Below are 26,469 nucleotides of genomic sequence, written 5' to 3'. Positions count from 1 at the left end.
CTGAGATCTGAGGATCACGGTTCAAAGCCAGCCCAGGCAGGAAAGTCTGTGAAACTCTTATCTCTAATTAACCACCAGGAAATTGGAAATCGCGCTGTGGCTCAAAAGTGGTAGTGCACTAGCCTTGAGCTAAAGAAGCTCAGGGACAGCACCCAGGCCCAGAGTTCAAGCCCCACAGCCGACAAAAAAAAAAAAAAAAGCCAAACAAACAGGTAGATCATTTAGTTTGCTGTCGCTGCTCTGCTTGATGCTCTTCCTCTGCCTCTTTCCCTTTCATCTGTTGAGTCTGTGGGGTGTGCTCTCAAAGATCTTACTCGGTGTCTCTGAAATCCACCAGAACCGTCTCCTTGTCAGGGGGTGAACAGGAAGAGTTCCCAGGGTGAATGTTTATTTTAAGCAAACAGGAACACCAGAGAGCACCATCAAGTTGCAAACAGAGCTGCTCTGGGGAGCTCTTGCCAGGAGCCGAGGGGAAGCACCCAGGCCAGCTCCGAGCCGGAGAGTCTTACTGCTATAGAGGTACAAGAGAAAGCAGTTAGGCCGGATGGAGGAAGAGCAGAGGACACCCCACACCACTCCCCCCCAAAAAAGAAAAAAAAAAAACCAAGCAAGAACAAAATCACCTGGCAGGATTTCATTCTAAACTGTATGTCTTGAGACTTTGGGAAGTTACATTAGAAATATTCCAGCATTGTAAGGATGGCTAAGTGCGAGTTCAGACGTACGTGTGTGTGTGTGTGTGTGTGTGTGTGTGTGTGTGTGTGTGTGTCTTCCTCGCTCCTCATGGGGACAATGGGCAGTAATTATATCGGAAGTGTTATTTTGTCATTGCCTTAAAATGTGAGCTAGAAATTCTGGTAATGAATATGCCCTGGATAGCTAAATAACTTTCAGTGGACTCCTGTTCCAACTCTGCACACTTTAGTGCAACATGTTGAAGAAGCAATCTGTGTGCGGTCAGTAGGTATTAAGTCAAATATTTGCTCACATGGCGAGGAGGTAGGGTGTTCTTTTGGGAAAAAGAAAAACCAAAAAAGAAAGCATCTCTCTCTGAGGATCACAGTTTGAAGCCAGCCCAGGCAGAAAAGCCTGTGAGACTCTTATTTCTAATAAACTACTCAGAAAAAGCCAGAAGTGGCGCCGTGGCTCAAGCGGTCAAGTACTAGCTTGGACACAAAGAAGCGCAGGGACAGTACCCAGGTCCTGAGTTCAAGCCCCAGGACTGGCAAAACAAAATCCCTAAAATGATTTCTTCCTAATAAACTATTTAAAAACACTCAAGTAAGAGCAGTGATTCTATGCAAATATAAATGTGTCACACGAGCATGTTCACACGTTTTCATCAGTGATGAACTTGCATACAGAACTAAATTAAGAGCTGAGAAGCGATTTCTATGATTCTGCAATGGAATGTTTTAACTGGATTCCAGTGGCAACCATTTTTACTGGCAAGTTTTGTTTTTCAGTTACTTTATTCCACCCTGTTATGTTTAGGGAAACATTAATAGCACCACACCGCTAATGCAACGTTAGTGATGGGGATTTTATTGGCATCATCTCTCAGGGTACTGATATCCCCCCCAATTAGTAACTGAACTAGGAAAAAATTAAAACACCAAAACCAAAACCAAAACCACCACCACCGCCACAGCAAAACAAAAACAAACCAATCAAAATAAAAGCCAAGTACAAAGAAATGCCACAAACCCGAGAAGGACTTTCAAACTTAGGATGCGAAATCTATGGCATTGTATTTTAGCCTAACAGACAGTAGTTTCAACATCTAATAAGAGGGCCTAAAATAAATCCCTCATTCCCACAACAAAGGCAAGAATACACAATGGATAAGATTGGCAATGCTGGCATTGTTTGCTATAGGGAAGTAGTAAAGTAGAGATAGATAAAATGAGGCTGGATCAAGCTTTATTATTAGTATTTTAGTCTATTATGTGACCAGTGGGGACATTGTATTATTTACTTTATACTTTATGATTTTTTTTATTTTGTTTTTGTGTACTGGGGCTTAGACTCTAGGCCTCCACCTCTTCTTTATCTTTTGCATTCAAGGCTGGCGCTTTACCCCTTGAGCCCCACCAGACGCAGGGTGAGATCAGAGATTTGGATCCGTGTCTACTTTCTCCTCCACAAGTTCGGCACACGAGGAGTCTGGAGACTCTTCTCCTATCCTAAGGTTGCCACACTGGTAAAGCCAATGTGCATCTGATCATACAAAAGAATGTTTATCTCAATGGACTCCGGCAGATGGAAACAAGAGGTGGTTTTCTTTGTGGTTTCTATTTCCCCTCATTTTGTCCCGTTGCCTTGTTTGTCTTTGGGAGGGGGAGGGCGCACAGTATGGAGGGACAGAGGATGAACGAAGACAGCGGTGGTGCTCATTGGACACGATGTTGGAAATGAGCTTGACAATTTGGGGGTGTAGGGACGGCAGGGGAAACTGGAAGAGAGAGACAGAAGGGGTGACTTTGTCCAAAAAGGAATGCACTCTTTATCTGACTTATAAAACTGTAACCTCTCTGTATATCACCTTTATAATAACAAAAAAAGTATAACCATCTTACTACCATCAAAGAAATTCTCTAATGCTCGCTAACAAGGTTTCTTCAATTCTATCATAGATGTACGATGAGAATTGATCATGATTTGAACAGAAGTACATCACAACACATAAATAGGGCCTCATGCAGTGTGTTTAATTTTGGTGTTAGGTTTCATTTAATTGGTAAGTTCATTTTTTCCCCACACTGTTGAAGATCTTGAAAATGTGATGATATCCTAAGTTTACCAATTCCTCCTCCATTAAGCTGATGGAGGTTTAGTTTACAAAGGGAAGGTAGAAAAAGAATAGATATTTCTCTAAAGAAGATGAATAAGTGTCTAAAAATATGAATGCTTGATTATTCCAAGATGGATGCAATATAGTGGCATCATAGATAAAAATAACTGACATTTGACTAGCATCTCCTACACTGTGCAAATGTGTGCAAAATCTGCAGGGAAAAATATCTGTCATTTGAAAGATGCTTACATAAAAATCAAATTTGGATCTGTAACCTCTAGAATCAAGCACGGTGTCTTCCTTGAAGACACAGAAGCTAGGAATGCTGGCCGGCCTTGTAATCCAGCGACTGGGGAGACGGGTCAGAGAATTGAGGCTGGAGGTCAGCCTGAGCAGAGAAGTCTGAGAGACTCCATCTTGACCAATGGCTGGGCACGGTGGGGTGTGTCTATAACTTCCAGGCAAGTACAAGTAGGAAGACCACAGCCTGCCTAGACTGGCTCAGGCATACAAAGAGATCCGAACCAGTGTTCAAAGGGGCTAGAGGTATGGCTCAAGTGGCAGAGCACCTGCCGAGCAAGCTTGAGGTCCTGAGTTCAATCCCCCATGAATGAGAAACAAAAAAAGGCATAGCTAGAACACACGTCATACCCAAGTGAAATAAGTACAATATTTCTAAAGCGAGCTATCCAGCAATGTCTGGCCAATAACAGAGATTTCATAAGCTGTGCTTTCATTTCTCTTCCCCTCGTACATAAGCTAACATTTGAGTTCCCTTCAACTTCCTCCTTCAAATTTTTGTTCTTCAGTCCTAGGGGTTGAAATTAGGACCTTGCGCTTGCTAGGCTGCTGCTTTGCCATTTCCCCAGCCCTTTCTGTTTCGGTTTATTTTTCCAGCAGGGCCTCCCTTGGGCCCGGACCCAGCCTCCTTAAGCCAGGGTCTTCCCTCTAAGTAGTTTGGATTACAAGTGTGAAGCCCCGTGCCTGACCCCCCACCCCCCAATACCAAATCTCCATTCAGCAAAACAGCGCTCAGGTAAAGGAGACATCAGGAAGGGAAATGTCACCTCTAAGAACGTACGCCCGAGCGGAATGACATTTGATCCTTCTTCGCCTGGGTACGGTTGGTCCAACAGGACAAGTAAAATGAGCCATCACCTAGAACGATCAGCATGTTATATGTTTTAAAACTTCACAGAAACCAATGACCCTATTCCTAGGGGTGGGAAGAAGACCACGCGCAAACGGCAGAAGGACACCAGGAACTTAGCCTCGAACGGAAACTTCAAGGTTGCTAAGTAATTGTGTTAGGTCTCAATTACGATGACTCTTTACAATTTCACCACCCTCAGAAACCAGCCATAACACACGTTAACTTGTAACTCACAGGCACATAGGTCTGAGTACTGGTTACGTTTCCAGTTTCCCCCGCTGTCATTTTCTCTGCCAACCATCCTGACCATCAGTAAAGACTCGCAAAGTGTTTTTCGAGGCAACCGTGCAAATGGCTATTTATAGATCAGAAAACGGTTGGCAAAAGGTGCGCTTGAATCGAAACCAAAATTAATACGTTTTCACTCATCCAAGGGCTGCCAGCTATCTGGAAAGGGAAGATTCGTACTCGAGACGTCTACCGTTTCCACGTACATTCACGCGCATGCTTTCTCCTTCCGTCCTTCCCTCCCTGCCCCTCTCTCTCCTCCCTCGACTCCCGCCGTGGCTCCCAGTCGGATGCAAGCAGGTTCATCACTACACTAAGAGCACGCTGAAACGCGGGACGGAAACAATCGCCGCGTTCTTCGGTTGAGGACGGGTCCCCTCGTGGGGTCTTCTCGGGAGGACTGTGTGCAGCACGCTCAGCCCCACCTCCGGCAGTGTGAGCACAACGGCTCCCCCCACTGCCGGGCTCACGCGCACACTGCGTTCGTCTCGGTCTCCCCTTTCCTCGGCACCCGTGGTTTGTCCAGGGGACGGCACCTTCGTGCGTGCCCGTGGCTCTGAATCAGAAAGCCCACGCCGTCCTCGCTGGCCGACTGTGTCACCTCGGACGTCAAGGTTCCAATACACCCTAAGGCTCTGCTCGAGGGCTAGGCTCTCGTTAGGAAGCCACGCAAGTGGGTTAGGAATCCTGTCTCTGCTTTCCCCTGGCCTGCTGATGGAATTCGAAGACAGTGCATCAAGGTGACTCAGTTTACCTGCTCCACTACTCTGGGGTGGGGAGTAGAAGGGGGTCTCTGATGCTCCTAGAACACAGGTTCTGATGTATCTAGAACACTGGTTCTCATACTTTCGAGTCTCCACCCTTCCTTATGCCACTTTCGTTGTTGTGTACACAGAAGAGTTATTGTTTGTCAATAATCACATACTACAAAACACCAACATTTACCACACTCCAAGTTACAATGGAAGAGTTAAAAGGAACAGTTTCAAAATAACAAGTCAATTATAGGTTAACTACAATCACATTTTTGGTTGGAAAGCAGCTGTATTCCCTAAAACACAAATCTATTGGTAAAAGAATCGTTATTTTGCATCTTTGAAAACTGTACTGTCTGGCTTAACAGAAGACAGCTAGATTCTCAAGTCTGAGGCTGAATACAGTCCGCGATGAGATATGCTTTTTAAAAACTTGATAGACATGAAGAAAATTCTGCTTTTCTTTTCTCTCTGTTCCCTCCCTCCTCTTTCATCTCTTAGCTTTCTCCTTCCTTCTTTCTCTTTCTTTTCCCTTTTCCTTCTCTCTCTCCTTTCCCTCTGTTTTCTTCCTTCCCTCCTTCCTTCTTTTCCTCTTTCCTTCCTGTCCTCCCTCCTTCCTTTTCTTTTCACACACACACACACACACACTCATACACACTCACATATAGTTGGAAAGAGAGCAATATATAGTTTTTTCGGGTGACTGTGTGGACATTTTACTTTGAAGATACAGCTAAACTTGATGGTCATACTTTCTTAAATAGGAGAGTCAGTGAGGGAATCTGAAACCACATCTATGAAAATTTCATATTATACTATGTATCTGTTGTTATTTTGAATGAATATTTGGTAGTCTTGTTTTAAAAAATAGTGGTCTATCAGGTTTGTAGAGCTTTCATATCTGACACATTCTATTATATAATTTGAAAAATCACATTCATTAATACCAACCCCAGTCTCATCCGAAAACTCTATAATCATTATGAAGCTGTCAGGGCTCACAGTGGTAGATGCAATTTTTCTAAAATTTACATTTTGGCTGGAAAGCTCCATTTTTGTTGTTGGTGATGAGCAGTAGGAACTGTTTCTCTTGGAATGACAGCAGACGGCATTCATTTTTGAAAAGAAAATTCCTGCAAGATACCAGTGCTTGTTCCAGGGTGGTTTCTGCCAAACACAAAATGGTATTCCATGAAAAAGGTAGTTGGTTCAACTTGTGCCTGAAACAAGCCTACCGAGTTTCGCTTCTTCTCCCCAGCCCCCTACCAAGACAATCTCCATGCTTCAGTCTGAAGAGAAGTTTACACATTTTTTTTTTTTTACAGGGCTCACGCAGAATATTAAAAAAGATGTGCTCTTCATGATTGAGATTCGGGGGCTGGGTGTAGCTCAGTGGCACAGTGTGTTTAGTGTAGGCGAGGCTCTAGCTATAATCCTAGCATCGAAAGTCAAAATCAAAACAAAAGAGCCAGATTCCACAAAGCAGCTTGAGAGCTGGTGGCTCATATCTAGAACCCGAGCTAGCCAGCAGGCTGAGGCTTGAGGACCGAAGTTCAAAGACAGTCTAGGCAGAAGAATCTGTGAGAATCGTATTTCCAGCTAAAAGCCAGAAGTAAAAGTGTGGCTCAAATGGTAGAGTGCCAGCGCTAAGCAAAAGCAAGAAGGTGAGTCCCTGAGTCCAACTCTCAGTATTGGCACGCACACACGCACACACACACACACACACACACACATACACACACAGACACACACAGACACTTGGGAATATACTAAAGTTGTTCCTTTAACTGTACAACTCTTAACCACAAGAGAATATCACAGCCTTTGTGGATTGATTCATTTGGTAAAGATTTATCAACTACTTTTAAATACTATTTTGAGGAGTAGTTTGTTATACTATTTAACTGTACTTATCATTGATAAAATATAGGTCAGATGAAGATTCAAAGATTTAAAAGGCTTGCTCAGACAACCTGATGAGCATGCCAGAGGATGGAATGCTTCTAGTGGCTGCCTCTCCAACCACAGAGTCCACGTGACTTTCTTGATGATGGAACCGCTCCATACCTTAGCGACGTCTGCTACAGAAGTCAGAAGCCCAAGAGTGTTTTGGCCAGAGCTCTTAAGATCGCCTACAAATGGGATATGCCCTGAACCCTGATGTCAAATTCAGCCTCTGGAGTGAGGACGAGAGGGGGAGGGTTAAACGGTACCGCCTCCATTTACGGAAAAAACCTTTGATCACAGATGGACAGCGAGGCTGTTCGCCCTGCGATCCTGCTGCCTTCTGTAACAGAAAAGCATGCAAATCAACGGGCTGCGACGGCCGCCTGTTGAGGAAGGATGACTTATTTTCCTGTAGCTTTATCCACTGACAAGTGCTGATAAAGTGCAACAGGAGAACTACAAGGATGCCAACAACTCCGGGGAAGATAACTAAGTAGAGCTGCTGCAATGTGCTTGAGCGACTGTCAGCCCGGTAGGAGGCACACTAAACAGAAACGGATGGCCAGGGATCCAACCCAGCAGAAGACACGAAGAGCGTGTCTGTGAACAGACCCCACACCAGCCTTAATAAAGTTATGTGTGATTCAGCATTGAACGAGAACGGTGAGACGGCTTTTTTTTTTGCTGTCCTTTCTGGAATTTTTCTCTCATGTACTCTTAAAAAAAGGCATTTTGACCCGGGCTGATCTGTGGAGGCAGAGTGTCCAATTAAATTACCTTCATTGTGAAAGCACACACAGGCGAATACTTTTCATAGGACATGCTTCCAAACCTATAATAAGCAGCAGGGAAAAGTAGCACAAAAGCTTTTAAAAAATTACATAGAGATTTTTTTTTAAACAATTGGCGATACCAAAAAAGGTCAGAGAGAGTACCTCCAGTTCAACGGGCAGAGACATTACGAAACTGACATTTGGTAACGGGAGAATAGTCTAATAGTCATTCTTTCGGGGCCAGGAGCAGGCTACTTAGAATCACAATTAAATCTGAGCAGAAGTTGAAGACCTTCCAGGAACGTGTTCTCCTCCACCGAAGATTCACACACATGCCGGACTGTAGCATCGATTTTCTAAGTTCAGACTGTGTGCCAAACCCATCACGAGAGATGGATTTGGATTTCCTCCACCGACCACAGAGCGGAAAAGATGGCGACTGAGAACTCCAACAACGCGTGCGGAGTGACTGAGGCAGTGCCTGCTGGCTGAACCAAGCTTGGTGGCTAAGATATGGCGTGGCGGCTAAACCTCTCCTAACTGCTGGCACAGGAGCCTTCTAGAAGAGCTGCGATTCTCTGAGGTGTCGGTATTCATCGACGCGTATTACAGAAACATTGCTTGGCACCAGGCACTGCCAGAGGCTGGGCCGATAACAATCCGTGAGCAGCTGTTCTGACTCCTTCAGTGACACAGGTGCATCTCGACCCCATTTCTTGGAGCTGACGCGAGAAGACACAGGCTGCCATTGCTTACTAAGTGCCGTTCTAATTGTAGGGAGGTGGATCAGAGACATCTGTGGAGAAGGGAGCTACGGCCGGGCCAGAGGGAATGCTACTCGGGGATGGTTATCTACAAACGTGTAAGTGACAGGAAGAGGGGTCGGGGCCAGCGCGAGGGGGCTGTTGGACAGTGCGGAGGGTGGTGGTGGTGGTGGGGGGAACACCGGGCAAGATTAACGGTGAGTAGGGGGGTGCTGTGATGAGCAGGTCCAGCAGCATACGCCACGGAAATGGCGCCGGATGTCATGGCATGCAGCCGGAGCCCTAGCGACTCAGGAGGTGGTGATCAGAGCATGGCGATCGGAGAGCAGCCCGGGAAACAAGACTCGATTTCAACCCGTGTCCGTCTACACAGGCGGTGGAGTGTGCCTGTCAGAGCCCCTGCGTGAGGAGCAGAGATAGGATGGTGGCCCACGCTGCCCTCCGTTTAACAACAACAACTAGTGAGGACCTATTTGAAAAATAGCTGGATTAGGGGTATGGTTCTAGCGGGGGAGCGTCTGCCCGTTTACCAAGTTCAAGGCCCCGATTTCAAACCCTAGAACAGAAAAGAGAATTGGTTGATAACTGATCTGGCCGTGAAAGACAAGAATAAGAGAGTAACGGCCGGGAATTCCAAGCTGGCCCGTTTCTTCACATCCGTCCGGCACTGACCACAGAGAGCAGGCGGGATGACGGGGCTGACGCCGAACCCCGAGTGGGCAGAACGGCGGGTCAGCGAGCGGGGATCCTCATCTAGCCTAGCCTCGGGTTGGTTTACTTCGGGGTTCCTTGGCAGCACCCCGCGCCTGACCGTCTCAGCAAATCTCCACAGGGGTCCTAGGCGAGCGCGGGTCATAAACCTAAGAGCCAGACCAGAAAGTTCACGTCACCTTCCAAATCACATCCGGTGCGATGGCAAACTCCGCACTGGACTCCGTCGTGCTTAATTTTAAATGACTTAAAAAAATAGAACCCTGGTCTGTGTAAAGATGGGTTACAAGGTATAATTTAAGTATAAAACATACTATGCTTATGCGCAACCTGATCAGCTTTATAAATTTTGCAGGCGCAAATATACGTCACCACCACCATCGTAAAGACATAGAACATTTTCATCACTCTGCAAAACTGTCTCTTGTTTGTTTGGGGGGTCAAACTCCTCTTGCTTCCAGGTGCTAGAAACATCGCTGATGAGCCCGACACTGGTTCCTCAGGAGGCTGAGATCTGAGGATCGTGGTTCAAAGCCAGCCCGGGCAGGAAGACTCAAATTAACCACCAGAAAACCAGAAGTGGTGCTGTGGCTCAAATGGAAGAGTCTTGACCTGAAGAGCTCAGGGATGGTGCGCAGGCCCAGAGTTCAAGCCTCATGATTGACAAAACAAAACAAAAACAAACTAAATAAAATCACTGATTCCATTCACTGCAGCATTGTTTACCATAGCCATGATATAGAATCAACCCAGACACCCCTCAGTGGATGAATGGGTCAAGAAAACACGGTACATAATATATGCAATGGAATTCCATGCTTCCATCAGAAAGAATGACATTGCCCCATTTGTAGGGAAATGGAAAGACGGGAAAAATTATATTAAGCAAAGTAAATCAGACCCAGAGAAACACAGGTTGAATGTTTTCCCTCATTTGTGTAACTAGAATGTGCCTATAAATCTAAAGGACTCTTAAACCAACTCCAGATGTGGAGATTTACAAGTGAATTTGGTGAAGAATGCAAAGAAAGATAACTTCTATGTAAGCCCAGGTGAGCACCGGACCATTTGGGCTTTGCCACGCGTTGGATCCACAACTGACTTCATAGAAAGAGCTTCACTAAGTCCCTTGGGGTGGGACTCTGCAGGACTTTTGTAAAGGAGAGTGATCTTCTTCTCTCCTTTTTAAATTGTCATTATAAAGGTGATGTACAGAGAGGTTACAGTTACGTAAGTCAGGTAAGGAGCACATTTCCTTTTGGACGACATCACCCTTCCCTCTCTCTCTCTCTCTCTCTCTCTGTTTTCCCCTTCTATCCCCACCACAAGTTGTGTAACTCATTTTGTACACAGTGTCTACTGAGTAAGGATGGGGAATGTTTGAGGATCAGATGTGCCCGTACCTCTCTTGCCTAGTGTCAACACTGGTTCAGCATCTACAACATGGCCAAAAAAGGCCAGGCTGCTGGACTTGGGTCAGCACTGATTTGCACAGGGATGAAGGGGCCGATCTGTGAGGTTTTAGCCATATTTGAAAGTAGCAGAGGCTGAGAAGGCTGTCTCCAGTTGTCATCAATGCGGGGCCAAGAGATGCCCCATTCATAAAACGGAATTCGTTCCCAATGTCTTGTGGTGAGAGTCCTTGAATTTTTGGCAAACTCCCCAACCTGGCACTCAATGGCATTGGTGCTGCCAAGATGAAAACCGTTCCTAGTCTCTACCCTGGGGCCCCGTCTTCAAGTTGAAGAATCGCTAGACGCCTGAACAGCCAGCAGAGAAAGACCTCTCCCCCCCCCCCCCCCCCTCCACCCAAATAACAACAGGTCCAGACCTACCGCCATGGCCCAGGGGCATGTCCCAAAGCAGTTCAAGAAGCACCTCATGAATTTGCCTCAGAGGACAGAGATTCTGTCGCATCATCTCCCATCTGGCAGGTGGCCGACTGGTGGGACTCAGCACAGGAAGGCATGGCCATTATGGTTGCAAGAGTCGGGCAGGGGCCTGAGCACCACTTGACTAAGTGGTCAAATTTGCCAGACCGGACTGACTCATTAGGAGATAAAGTTGAAAGTAGTGAAGTTCAACCAAGGGCAAAATGCAACGCTTGTTCAGAGGATCCTCCGTTAAGGAAAACTCTACAGAGCTTTCAAAGAAAAACACTGGCACCCCACCCCTCCCCCCAAAAAAAAGACAAACCACCTTTGGAGTAGAATTAATTGTGCTTTGGGTGCATTCATTTTCCCCTCCTAATACAGTATTTCTAGAAAGTACTCACTGTGTGATGCCCACTGAACAGAACGTTGTGCCTTAGCATTCCTGACACCTGCCACGCATAAATCCATGGAGGTGGTGACCCATCTTCCCAGACGCAGATTTAATTACTATTGACATTCCAGCTCAGCCCTGTTTCTCCCTCACGCGGAAGACGCTGGAGACGGGAAGCGGAGGATCGGAAGCCAAGTTGTATGTCTCTGTGCCCTCCGAGTGCTAATCTAGACACAGTCTCTGCCTCAGAAGGGAATTGTGCTTTAGTCCAAACAAATTCATTTAGCGGGGGCACAAACAACTTGACCTTCACTTTCCTTTTAATCTTTCATATTCTGTAAGACATACACTACCTCAGACATACACTTCCTATTTATGAAACTCAGGAGAAAGAAGAGATTCGAGACAGCACAGCTGCTTACGTACTGTCACTTGTGCAGGCCCCCAAAGCGTTCAGCGGAATGGTCATTAATAAATGTTACTCATGCCAGGGATGGTAGCATTTGTCTGTAGTCCCAGCTACTGAAGAGGCAGAGATAGGAGGATCACTGTCTTTGAGGCCAATTGGGCAAAAGCAGAAAACTCTATCAGAAGAAGTAACTAGAAAGCAAGTAACTGGGTAAGTGTGGCTCAAGTGGCAGAGTGTCTGCTTAGCAAACACAAGGCCCTGAGTTCAATCTCTAGTACAGCTAAAACGCATACATGATGCACACAAATAAATAAGACATGCCTTTCTTGAATATGCTCTCTTAGCTCTAAGTGAAATATCTTACATGTATATGATTTTACCAAACATAATAAAATTTTTGTCTTTCTGGTGCTGATCCTGGGGCTTGACCTCAGGGCCTGAGCACGGTCCCTGAGTTTTTGTGCTCAAGGTTAGCGCTCTCCTACTTGAGCCACAGCTCCCCTTCTGGCTTTTTGGTGTTTAATTGGATATAATAGTCTCCTCGGCTTTTCTTCGCAGGCCAGCTTTGAACCATGACCCTTAGATCTCAGCTCAATTCTGAGTATCTGGGATTGCAGACATGAGCCACCAGCTCCTTGGCCATAAGGTTCTTCATTGTGCTCAGTGAGTAGCGATCTAGTGAAGGAAGCTGAGGGTAAGAGTTATTCTGTAACAAAGGTGCACCTCCAGTAGGCCCGGAGGCTGAGGAACCTTTTGGTATGGTTCACTTACTTTCATTCTATCCTTTCTCTATTCAACAGCAAGTGGCAGGATTGCATAAGATGGCCAAAATGGTACTCACGGGGATGAGCCAGCAGTACCTGTCCCTTAGCCCAGAGGAGGAACATGAATGGGTAGACCTGGGTTAGTGGGCCCAGAGAAGCACTGTTGTTGGATTCTTTCTATCTTTCAGACTATGAAATCAACCTGACTGAAACAGAACACTCACATTTCATGAGAGCGGAAGAAAATTGGTTTCAGTCAATCCTTTTAGCAGTTTTCCATGTGACAACATCTTTATAAATCTCCTGTCCCTCCTTCCTTCCCCCCCCAAAAAAAAAAATCAAGTACTTACATAGCTTTACAGGTTCTGGCTAGCACAATAAAGAAATCAAATGACGTTCACAGGAGGTCAAATAAACTGTGTTGTATCTGAATGCTTGTCCATTGAACCCAAAGTTGAATATGAGCTGGCAAATTGCTTTGTTGTTGTTGTTGTTGTTTTCTCCTTCTGAGAGTTCATGGCCTGGTCTACTTTTCCTTGGGGGGAGGGATGCAATTTACCCATTTTCAATGTCCATCTTATAAACCACTTCATTGGGAAATCTCCCACTTTGATTCTGGCTTTCTCCCTATCTTCCTGTAACATTTCTTTCTTTTTTTCATTCCAAAAGGTCATCCTGTTTTGTTCTATGTATGCTTTTTCCAAATTGTATTTTTTTTTGGGGGTAGAGCATACAATACACATGAGTGCCTATAATTCACAACCACTTCTTTTGTACTTGCCGTGCTAGGCAAAGACAACATATATTGGCTGTGGCGTGATGAATTTTCAATGTCAGATTTCAATGGAATTATTTTCATTTGGAGTGAAAAATTAAAAAATTTCAGTCCTTTTCAATCTTCTAGAAGGACAGTCTCCCTGTACATCATTAAAATATAAATGTCTGCATTGACTGAGTTTTAGCTAGACTTTTTTTTCCCCTTGCCTGTTAATGAAATGCATTCTGTCATCTATGGGATTCACATTTTTATTATATTTTGGAAGGCCTGAAATTTTAATGATCACTCAATAGAAATGTCCCACCTGAGATTTATTTAATGTCACGCCTGTCATTTAAATGCATTTCATTCTATCGGATCCTTAAACACCTAGGATGCAGATCTGAGCGAACCCATCTGAAGTGGAGGGAGAGGTGACTCTTAATCATCGGTGAGTCGGGGGAAGGGCATTCCTTTCTCGTCAGCCAGACTCCATCTCCTAAAGAGGATTTCACTGACAGAATTAGACGGGGGGGTGGGGGTGGGTGGGGCGGGGTTGACTGTACCACTTCTACAGCCTGACATTCACTGGGCTTCTCCAGGTACAGCATTTCCTTCCCGCACAGAGTTTGGAGATGTCATCTGTGTTTAATTCTTCAGCCGGACACATACATGGTAGGTCAGATGACTTGACTGGAACCATGATGATTTAGAATGTCACAACGCACAACTGCTGAGATAATTTATGAAGATCCTTGCTTAAACAAATATTTGTTCCCTAACTGCTTTCAGTTGAGCACAAAGAAAAAGTGCTTCTCGTTTCTTAGCAGAATATTCTCTTCCAGAGTCAAAGAAGGATGTTTTACTCATTCAGGAAACAAGGGTAGCTAAGCAACTCAAAAGGCCCTCACTTGTTTTTATTATCATTATATTCGGCAGTTGAACACTTAGCTCATGTGTACAGAGACTTGTTAATACTTGTGATACCCAACAACATTTGCTCAATAATGTGTTTTCTCTATAAATCATGCCCACTCACACAGTTCAGATATAAACTGGAGAATAACAGCAAAAACGACAAGGAAAGGAAAAGCACAAGCTCCCCAAACCTCTACAGCTAAAGAAACCCCTTCCTAGGGACTTAGTGCTAAATATTTGAAAATACTGAGAACATTGAAAATGCATACATGCTTACTTCTTTGTTCCCATGATAACGACTTGCCATTTGGGGAGCCGAGAGCTGGATGGCATGGGAATGTTTTGATTTCACTTGAATAATTCAAGCTTCATTTTTAATCAAGAGAGAACTCAATTACTATTATTATTTTTAAAGGGTGTGCTATTTTGTCCTTGAATACCATGACACCAGTGATCATGATTATCATGGAGTCAACGATATAAGCAAAGAAAAGTAGGGAAAGAGTTTTAGTTTTAGCCAAATGCATATATGCCATATATTCTTGATTACCCTCATAGCAACAACATGTAATGTCTCCAAATACTCTTAGAACAGGGTTTGTTAGTCTGCAGACTGGCTACATGACACGATTAAAGACTTCCCCCTGTATCACATTAGGCAGAGTGTGGATACACATACAATACAGAGTACAGTTTGCAAGTCACAGGACCACTGCGGGCACTTAATATCACCACCGGTCCCCAGTGTACATATTTTCAATGCCCTGTTCCTCGTTCAGTGCTTACAAATCATGCTGATCCCTGAGTTGGAACAAAGCTTTCAGAAAGAATCCACAACTCTTGCCATTCCCAGTGCCAAACACACACACACACACACACACACACACACACACACACACACACACACACACACACCACACACTGACCTCTCATTTATGGAGATACACACAGACCTATTCTCCGTGTGCTCAGAGCTGAACACAAATGCCATCTCTTTCCCACAGGCTACAGGAAGGATGTGGTTTGAACAACACGGTTGCTTCATTCGACTGTTTTCAAAAGACCTCTTGTTTCTATACACCGTCATGGCTGCACTACATTTTGGAAGAAACAATGCAGCCATTCCACTGCCCACATTCATTTGTCTAAAATTGGCACCCAAGTAGATCATCATTTTTTTTTCTCTTTTCCTTATCATCGACAGAAAGAGGTGTGGAAAATGTGCTCACAAGCAAGAGACCTTCCAGACAGTTGTTGACCTTATCATTCCTTACGATGCAGGTCAGCTGTAGCAAACAACGCGATCCTAAAATCGCCAGACGAAATCGCCAGAATGACCCCAGTGGCTTGATCAAATCAGCTTACTGCGAGTCTAATCCAGGGATAAACATACAGAAATCTCCAAGCAAGGGAAAACCATCAACATTACAGGGTTGGCCCTGAGATGGTAATACCGTATTACTGGGAGATATCTCTCCCTATGATGAAAGTAAATATTTGCAGAATTATCGTGGTTTGATCTGAATGCAAATGTGGGCTAAATAATCACAAGCTACTGTTTGCAGAGGACAAGTGTAATGCAGTGTACAAGGGAGTGACCCAACCACCGCCACTCTGGCCACCACCTCGGCCCCCCACCCCCCAGTCACCATCGGTAGGCTAAGAATAAGCAAGCCTGACCCCCTAATTTCACGTGTCCTGCATACGTGAAGCACCCCCTCCCCACTTCACAATCAACTCAGAAACAGCCAAGCTCCTCTACAGTTTCATATCCTTCAAGTCTCTCCCCTCCTCTTGCCTGAAGTCACCACAGTCTCCTTTCTGCTATCGAATAACCTGGAATTTACTGGGGAACTCAACCAAATTCTGCCAAGAACGGTGTGAGCTTTCCAGCTGTGCAGAAGTCTTTTCTTAATTGCCCTGAGACTTACCTCAGGGAAAGATGCGCTACCGTTCTCCCGTCCAGTCTTCAGCTTTGCGTACCAAGCCTCATTCCCCTTCATCATTCCCTGACAAAGTCCCTGGCTCATGAGAATCTATAAGTTAACCAAAGAATCGTGGCAGCAGGCGAGGCGGCTTCTCACGAGGGGGTTTGCTCTTTCCCGATGTCTTCTCCAGCCACTTCTCTCTTTATTTTTATTTTTTACTAAGCAGTTGGAGTATGTGGGTCTATGCGACTCCTCGGAACCACGGGAACAGGGCATCAGGGGAAAGAAGAATGGAAATGTGTTGGAAATAGTTTATTGGTAACACTCAACTAGAAATGCCATGCCTGATGAACTGGTCCTCAGCACCCAGCACTCAGTACCAGGTGGATCCTTCCTCCACAGCCAGGGTGTTCTGTAAACGTCGGCATTCTCTTCTCTAAGTAGAGACAAACAGCTCTTGATGAATTGTCTGGGCCCTGGGCTTCGGGAACTCTGTACGGGCCTCTGCGGTGCCCGGCACATTTCACCTCGTGTCACGCTTTGCGCCCAGAGGGTTGTGGAACTCTTATGTAAACTTTGGTCTCAAGACACATTCCAAGCTGAATTTATTTCAGATTCCAGACCGAGCGGATTCCATTCCACTCACTTAAAATTCCGGCGGCGATCGGAAAGTACACAGTTCATTTGCCCTTCCGTTCGGCGCTCCAAGGACCCCCTGTCACTGTCACCCTGGTAGGTGGCCATTTCTAGCCCCTGCGCCTCTGCCAACCGGCAGATTTAGAGCACTGCTGTTATTTGTGAGGGATGTTTGGGCCTTTGCCTTCATCGTCTGCGGTAACATGAGGCTTGTGGCAAACAAGCTAAGTCCTTAAAGCCCATACCGTTTGCTTGTCAGTAAGTGAAATGAAGTAGAAAAACAAGCAGAAAACCTACTTCCCTGTCACTCTGTATCTCACACCACTTTCCGCATGTGGACACGACACAGTGAAGTCACTTGATGAATGGCTGGAGCTAAACACAGATGCGGAGCCTTAGCCAGGCCTGGGTAAGTCACTTTGGGACACAGCCTCAAGGAATGTCAATTCTCAAGGAGGAAGAATACAGCTCAAGGAAGGCAACCGGCTCTTTGTTTGGTGCGGGTGAATTTCCTGAACAAGGTTGGAGCCAGAAACGACACGTAGATTCAGAGTAAACCATACTTGAGCAAGCAGAGGATAGGAGAGCTTCCAAACTCTAATTTTTGCTATTCCGGGATCTCACCACATAGGTTATTGCTCAGAACTTTCAGTAAGAAAAGGAGATGGAGGGGATAACATTAAGTGAAGTAAGCCAGACCCGAAGAAGCACAAGTTGCCTACTTTCCCTCATTAGTGGGAACTAGAATGTGCCTATCAATCTAGAAGTAAACACAGGGGGTGACACCCAAGTGGTTATAAATGAATTAACTGAAGTACAATAGGATTTATGGAGAATGGGAACAGTCTAATTCTTTAGAAAGACGAAGTCAAAGCCTAATAAAACAAGTGCTAGGAAATGGGTTCTGTCAAGGGGGGTGGTCAAAAGGAAAGGGGCAGCAGGACGAATGGGGGAAACGAGTAGAAGGCAGGCAAGAAGGCATTGCATGTGCCACAGAGCTGAGAAAAATAAGGGCAGGGGTGGGTGGAAAGGGTGTGTGTGTGTGTGTGTGTGTGTGTGTGTGTGTGTGTGTGTAGATGCTGGAGGGACGGCACGGATTGAGATGCATTGCTGTCCCTTCAACATCTTCACACACCCACACACACCCACACACCCCCACACACACACCCCTCTGTGACGTAGAGAGGTGCTGGCCCTGCGTGGTGTGGGGTGGAGAAGCAGCCCAGCCAGGTCCCGCAGGACTCCTGTTCTTCTACAGCTTCGGTTCTCTTCCTTCCCGGAGCTATAGCACAATGGGATCCACAGACCTGGCTGCGCCGAAAGCCAGGAACCACCCGAGGCTGCGCCATCTACGGAGATGGAGCTTGGAGGGTTCCAAACACCCAGCAGCTTCCTTCGGGCAGTTGAGAAGTGATCCTCTATTCTCCCCCCCCCCCACCCAATTACTCTTCGCTCTCACACCTGAACTCACGAGCCACCTGTGTCCACTTAGAGAATGCAGATGTTCATGTCACACACTGGTAGCCTTGTTCTCAAGCACAACTGGAAACGACCGACCATCCCTGTCCTTCCCTCTCCGTGACGGCATTCCCGTTTTTATTATCTAATGTGTTACCCCACAGCCTTGGCTAAGGTAAACAATGATAAAGTACTGATGAAACAAGTGGGTCCCTGTTCTCTGATTCTTTGGGGAAGTTGCAATGCCGTGCTTGAGGGAAAGTAGCATTATGTTTCTGAAACTCCGGTGAGAAGCGCTTGTTAAAATGACAGTACGGAGGGTGGTGCCCTGGTGCACGCCGGTTATCCTAGCTACTCAGGAGCCCGAGTACTCTCCAATCCCAGTCGGAAAGGCCAAGAGACTCTTATCTCCAATCAACCACCAAAAAGCTACAAGTGCAGCTGTGGCTCAAGGTAGAGTGCCAGCCTTGAGCAAAAAAGCTCAGCAACAGCGCCCAGGCCTTGAATTCATGCCTATGACTGGCACACACATACAAAAAGGACGGTATTTTCAGTGGTCAGTTCAAATAGTTCCAAATAGGTTTGGTTTACATCCCCCCAACTACATAGCTCTGTTAGTATAATGCTCCAATAAAACCCAAAGGTAAATTAGGACCTTTTCAGTTAAAAAAATGATCATTTACTTTAGAGAAATATTTCCTGAGTAAAAGATGACCTCTAAGCCATTGTTTTCCTCTCTGACTGGAGGAAAGTTTGTAAAGGACAAAACAAAAATTAAAATAGCTCACAAATCAATGAAGACATTCAAGTGACAACCAAGGGTAATTGAAATAGAAGCCTTCCGAAGTTTCCTAAGGTCCGTCAAGGACCAAGACAATTAAGATAAGGACGGCCAAAAGCAGTTTATAGATATCTATGAAATTCTCGAACTCATGCTCATGCCCAAGATGCATAGGAGATATAACTATAATGGAAACAAATAAAACCAAAAACCTTTCTGCTTTTGGAATGTCTGAAAACACTTTCTAAAGGGAGAGCTTTCTTTGCGAGGACCATTTTTGAATAAGGATGTTAACGATCAAATCCAAACCGAGTGGGCGATTGAACCAGGGGGGAGCTGTCCGAGGGACTGTGGCTACAGTGGTAGGGAGGGGAATGTAAAAGACGCAAGGGAGGGAGGAGACTGTCAGGAGAATTCACTTATTTCGCGCATTAGCGACTGAGAGTAAGGAAAGGGTTGACTGGAAATTTCTGTTTCCTTTCCTAAAGGGTGAGCACAGTCGTAGATTTCAAGTAAATATAGGAAAAACCAGACAAAAGGGACAAGGTTAAAACGTAATCAGTAACTATTGAGGGCTGACGGTTTGTTAGGCGTTGCTCAGTGAACTAGGCAAAGGTCAGGGGGCTTTTGCAAGTGTTTTCCTGGTTGGACTCTATGTTTCTGTGTGTTTTCACACACACACACACACACACACACACACACACACACACACACAGAGAGAAGTAGGGATCCTTACAACGGTGGAGATGGGGCCAATCGTCATTTATGTCGGATTGTTGGGGGGTCTTCTCTAATAAAGGAAGCTGCTGGCTGGGGTGTGCAAGCGCGGAGTGCACCTGCCAACGCCACTGCGGATGCTGTGCTAGGCACGAGGCTGCAGGGGTCCAAGGTCAAAGCGCGGACAGCCGCTCGGCAGCTTCCGCAGCGCTGCAGACCACCTGGGAGGGGGGTGCCAGCCCGGCCGGGCTGGAGGAAATGGCCAGGAACCGCTGGCCCTGGGGTGGAGTGGACAAGAGAGAGGGCGACGTCGTGGGGATGATGCACAAGTCCGGCCTCAAAGATGGCTCCGTGGGCTTCAGGCGGAAACACTGGAAGCCACTTTAGCAAGACGGGGAGGCCATTTAGGAACTAAGTCCAAGAGGTCAAGAGCCATTGCATATGCCAAAACAGAATCCCACGGTCCCTCCTCTCTCTGTTCTACAATTACTACATTCAGTTCTTGCCTTAGCAGTCCTTGAAAAAGGGAAGTAGGTATTTTGAAAAAATGAAATATATCACAGTGCTTATTTACCAAGGTAGAGACAGAGGATTAGAAAGTAAAACAGTCCCCCCCCCCCAAATACACACAAAGTAATACTCACAACCAAACTTAATGTCCATCACAGCCGGAAAGACTGTTTCAAGGATACACAGTGTTTTTCAAAATTAAGTTATCTCAAGGTATGTTTATTTTTTTCCATCCCTGCTTAGGTTTAGTTTCAGAGTCAGGGGTAAAACAGGATAAGTGAAGGTATTTAATTATTGTTTTCTTCCCCAAATCCTCCACTGAATAATTATTGCCCAAACCAGTTGCCCAGAAAACGTCTATTAGAGTTATTGAGTTCGAATACACACAGAAGCTACGGGACAAAAGGAGGATGTTTTATTTACATCCTATTCCACAACCTCTGCTTTCCGTGCTATTGTGTGCCTTCGCAAGCGCGGTATCTCTCGCATCTAGACAAAAGTGAAATTGCTCCTTGTGTGTCCTTCTCACCACAACCGACATGCTCATTCGAAAGTACAGATTGCATTCACTTCCAAACCAACTCTCACCATTCAGACCCGCCAGGTTGGTAGCATCGAGGACTGAAGGGAAACTCTATCTCCACAATAGTAACCAGGCCCCCTGAGAACGGTCACAGCCCTGTGTTTGTCCATGTGGAGATTCTGAATTTTTAAAACACTATCCATATTACCCAGATTAATTTCTTTTCAACTTATGAAAAGAAAACCCAGTAAGTTAGTCTATGCCCAAGCATGTGGTGCTTAAATCTGTGTGTGAGATTGGTGCATTTGCCTGTAGCCACCGGGGAAATCCTTTCCGAGGCTGGGCGGCGGTGGTGCCCGCCAGACTGGCAAACACCATCGGGCGCCTTCCGCCACCGCGTCCCGCCTCCCGTGGTCCTCCTCAGAGCTCAACAGCATCACCTTCGCTACTTTCTTCCCAGCAGAAATGACTTTCCATGCCTCAGGCTTGTCTATGAGTTAGGGCGGCGTGCCCACGCCAGCGTGGGGGTGTGTGCGTGTGCGTGCATGCCCCTAGTGGATGGCTTGTGCGCATGCCTGTGTGTGGTCTCTCTGAACGTGTACATGCCTGCCACAAGCAGATAGATGGCTTGTGCGTGTCTCTGTGTGCGTGTCTGCACATGTGCACACATGTTCCTGACGTGATGGGGTGTGTGCGCACGTCTGTGCATCTTATTGCAAGTGTGCATACGCGCGCGTGCACGTAGGGAGGTTGTCTCGGGGGCAGAGAAGGGGCCACATTTTCTCTACACGTTGAGTTTCTGGAATTCCTGGGTGCTCCTCCAACTTCTGCTCTGTGGGTAGCGAGCCCTTGCTAACGCCCCAGGAGCCAGCTGAGCCAGCCCACCCTCGGGGCGTGACGAGGCGGCCTTAGGTGTTAGGTGTTAGTGTTAGGGGCTTGCACGACGAGGAGCAGAGGACCGAGCCATGGACTCGCATGACTGTCCCGGCCGAGTTCAGCACCCCGAGTTCAGTCCCATCCCTTGGACTCTGAAGGGAAGCACTGTTTCGTTCAAGAAAGATGCACTCTCATCTCTTCATAAATGACACATCACTTAAAAATAACCTGAAATAACAAATGGTTTTTATAAAGATTCTGGACCATGTTTTAATTTGTTTGCAGTTGTTAGAATTCATTTTTTGTTACATTTGTTACGTAGGCATTTATCAGATATGTAGCATTTATTGTTGGCATAAGTTAAATGTTGTACTTACGATATGTAATTATTAAAATTATATAGATACTTTAAAGTAAGTAATAACTATGGTTTTTTACGTTGAGCTCCTCATTCATTTCAGGTTTATAAGGCTTCATTCTAATTTTTCTTTTATGTTTAGTTTCATCTATGTCTCTCCTTTCTTTTTAAGATCATCTTTCGTTGTACAAACGAGTTGCCGTTTCACAAAGCAGTTTATGAGTGCAAGACGTCCTGATCAATGTCACCCATTTCAACTGGTTCCTCTCGATTTTGTAGGGTATACATTGAATTCTTGACTGCATTCTCCCCCTCTTCTCCTCTTCATTCCTCCATCCCTCTCAGTTATTTATTTCACAACTTTTCCTTGCCACTGCATGCAGGAACTTATTTAGTATCCTGAGGCAAACCAATTACTCTGCATGTATCGATGATGGGGCTCTATTGCCTAGAACAATAATTCTTTGATTTGGACCATGGCCCCTTCATCCATCCATACACACATACGTACGTACCCACACAAACACACATACATCATGATCCCCGTCCTGCCTCAGCCTCTGGGGTGATGGAATTACAGGCCTGCCCCACCACACCAAGCTGGCTTCTGTTCATGGTCTCGCAGGTGGCTTTATGTCCCCTGTCCCAGAATAAAGACGGTAAGTTCAAGTCCTAACTGCCAGTGCTCAGGAGGCGGAGGCGGTGCAGGGGGAATGGAGTTCACAGGAAGCCTTTGGGATGGGCTCTAATCCAGTGACTAGTGTTCTCAGGGCAAGGGGAAGGTTGGCCAAAGGGAGGGAGGATGTCACCCCCAGGTAAAGGGGGAGATTGCAGTGACGCACCCACAAGTCAAAGGTTCCCAGAAGCCACGGGAAGCTAGGAGAGAGGGGGCGGAGATCACCCCTCAACGGCTCAGAAGGGCCCATCCTACCGACACCCTGACCTCGGGCTCTCAGCCTCCGGAACCCTGAGATCCTAAGGCTCTGTCTTTCAAACCCCTTGCTCTCCGCTTCCCTCAGTCCTAGCAGACACGCGTACGTAGAGCAGAGCGGTAGGGTGCCACTGTTGAGAAAGGCAGAGGCAAGGTAGGGTACAACGCTATTCAAACAAGGCTATTTGCTTTTCCCTAACCATGCCCCCCCACCGTGTTCTTTGGAGTCCCGTACCAAGTCTGTTGAGAGTGCCTTTCTGTTCCCCGTATGCCTACGGAGTCTCTGATTATCATTTACCATCAAACCAAAGACGACTTTCCCATCAATCCTGCCCTGCCCCTGGTCGCAGCACATTTACTTCCTCAGCTTCCACTGACACTCGCTCGGCCTCGGTTATAAATATTAATATATCCTCCTTTGCATTGTTGTTACTTCTCACACATGCATTTTATCTTTGTCTAATGAACAAGGCAAGCCTCCCCGCAGCCGAGGCTAACTTCTCTCCCCCGGGTGCCGCTCCCCCGCTCACCCTGGGGCTCGGCACAAAGAAGAGACTTCGTATGTATTTTGATCTTGAACGGCACAGGAGGCGTGCGGCTTCCCGGAAGAACCTTGCCGGGCACTGGGGCTTTGCCTCTGTGATAAGAGGCAAAAAACACTTGGGTTTGCTGCCTCCCTTCCCAGCGTTCATTCAAGGTTTTATCTTCCTTCTGGATCTGGTTTATCAAATTTTATTTCTTTTCTTTTTGGTTATCAAATAGAAGAGCCTTCAAGAAATAACTTCATAGGTACTTGTGCAAGAGCACCGAAGAATAGTTCTTGAAAACAAATAAAGCTGAATAGAGCGTCTTTGTGACCTTCCTAGCAATCTAAAGGACGAACGTGTTCCATCCTGTGAAATGCCAAACTCAATGCAGAAAACGAGATTCGGGTGCACTAATAAAAAGAGAAATTGGTGTTTTCCCCGTGCCCTTCCGTTCATGTTTTCTGTATGTTCTTTGAGTGAAATGACGGGTTCTGTGTCTGCTTTCACTCCTGGATTCCACTTCAGGAACACAAACAACCCACTTCCCACAAGCCTTCCTAGAATGGCCTCCCACCGATCGCTCTACTGACAGCTGTCCTTGCTCCTGTGAGCCACTCGAAACAGGACTGGAACAAACACGAAACTCAAGGGGCTCCACCAGCTCATCCCAAGAGAAGCACGTTATCCCTCCAGTAGCATCTCCCCACTTGTGTTGTAATTTAACCAAGTCCTTCTTAACCTAAAGCTTTGAGAAGAGGCTATCACCACATTCCCCAAGCCCCTGGTTGCTGTCGTTAGGGATTGGTTCCTGTAACCTGCACCCACCCTTTTGCCTGCCCTTGTTATCTGTTTGCCCCGGTGGTCTCTGAAATCATTTGCTCAAAGGCTTTTCCTGCAGTCCAGGAAGGATGAGCCTCTGTAGGCCTCATTTGAAAGATGAAGGAATTCAAACGCACACAGGTTAAAGACCGTACCCCAAGTCGGCCGTCGGGTTAAAAATGCCAGATGAGGGAATGAATCTCAGTGGCTGGACATCATTGTGGAATTCTTCCACCAAGATATAGGTCACCCCAATAACCCGTCACAATTCAATGGCACGTTACAGATTACAGAGGACTGTGAGTAGATCTTGAATATAAAGTTTCTTTATAAGCCACAGGGCAGGTACCATCATCTCTGTTTTAATGATACAGAAGTCAGAGTTGAGGGAGACTAAAGGTTATAGTGAAGGCCAGACTCTTCCCTGATCAGAGAATGCCAGAACTTCATATCATGTACACGATTATTTGTTCTCCCATGACTCTCTGCACTTTGTATAAAGGCCCTGCCTTTGGTGCTAAACTTGCTATTGTCACGTTAGTGTCTCAAAGGCTGTTTGGAATGGGGGTATTGAGAAGCCAGTGACTATGCAGAAAGAGGAAGTCTGTTCTTTAAGGATATAGAATGGAGTTGATGGTGCCGGCATCTTGGCTTCAAACAAGCATGCTGTATGGGAGGCAAAACTTTGTGTTTCCCAATGTGCACTGTTAGGAAAAACCTCATCACTGTACAGTTCTTTTCTCTCATTAAAAATACTTGAATTTACCCCTGATGTCACTCCAACTTATTTTGGTACCTTGGGTATGGTACATACATTTATGGGAACTAGGGAAGGAAGGTGGAACATCAACATGGAGAGACAAAGGGTAAAAGGTGAACCAATGCAATAGCAATACTTACAAGACAATATGTTATAAACTGTGCAACTTGGGGGGGGACTGGGAAGGTGGGAGAAAAATGAGGGAGGAAGTAACAAGTTTGACAAGAAATGTACTCACTGCCTTACGTATGAAACTGTAACCCCTCTGTACACCACTTTGACCATAAGCAAATTAAAAATTAAAAACCAAGAGATGGGTAATGATGAAAGAGCAAAGTTGCATTAAAAATACTCTTATTAGAGACACTTCCATTCGTGGTTTTCTTTTTTCGTCCCTCTATGCAAACATTTACATAGCCTAAACTCGAATGTAAATCTATCAGTGCACAAAGGAAGTGCTCTGCGCAGAGGCAACAACGGGACCATTAATAGTTTATTACTCAGTATTCCTCTTGCATTTTAAATGTGACATTTCAATATAGAGCCCTTCATCATGAGAAATCTGCATTCTGCATTTTCCAATGTGGTAATCAGTCACATTTAAACAAATCACATCTTCCTCTTAACTGTTAGTTAAAATTCCCACGGAAAGAGCTGGAGAGTTTTATATTATTTTTAAAATAAAAATTGTAGAAATATATATATACACAATATCTTTCACACACATATATATATATGAACAAACACATACATATATATGCATATATACATATATACATATATGTGTGTGTACATACACACACATAATATAGATTGGACTATCTTACTATTTCAGAAAGAAGAACAACAACAGCACCAACAAAAGTTCCCAATAACTGGAGGAGAAAAGAGTAGGAGGCAGTATGTCTTAAGAAAGTCAAGATGAAAAAAAAAGGTTAGCTCTTTGTCTTGGTTCAAATCCTTTAACAGTGATGCCTATGTCTTTGCTTCAGCTGAACATACCAGATTACGTCTCTAATCTGATGAATTACCATTTTTATTGCTCCTTATTTCACATATTGAGATCATGGGTTAAGTTGGTATGATTTCATTTGCTAGTTAGTGTTTTAAGTAATGAATGGATCTGAATTATTCATTCTCTCATTCACAAATATTTCCTGAAGCCCAATAATATTAAAGGCACTGAGAGAATTAGTGTCTTCAAAATGAGCCCAAGGAATGACAAGGATAAGAAAAAACCTGATGCAATAGCAAATAATCTATTAACAAACCTGTAAGTTTTGAGCCCTGATGTATAAACAATACAACATAAACATACAACATCTTCACAATCAACTAAATATC

At 45.4% G+C, this 26,469-nt stretch overlaps 1 protein-coding gene across 1 annotated transcript in view; it reads right to left on the bottom strand.

Moving 5' to 3' along the window:
- Chrm3 (cholinergic receptor muscarinic 3) overlaps positions 1-26,469 on the bottom strand; it is a 127,994-nt gene that overhangs the window by 88,601 nt on the left and 12,924 nt on the right.

Source organism: Perognathus longimembris, chromosome 18 (assembly GCF_023159225.1).
Source record: "Perognathus longimembris pacificus isolate PPM17 chromosome 18, ASM2315922v1, whole genome shotgun sequence".
Taxonomy (NCBI): domain Eukaryota; kingdom Metazoa; phylum Chordata; class Mammalia; order Rodentia; family Heteromyidae; genus Perognathus; species Perognathus longimembris.
This window is presented reverse-complemented; position numbering and strand designations above follow the sequence as displayed.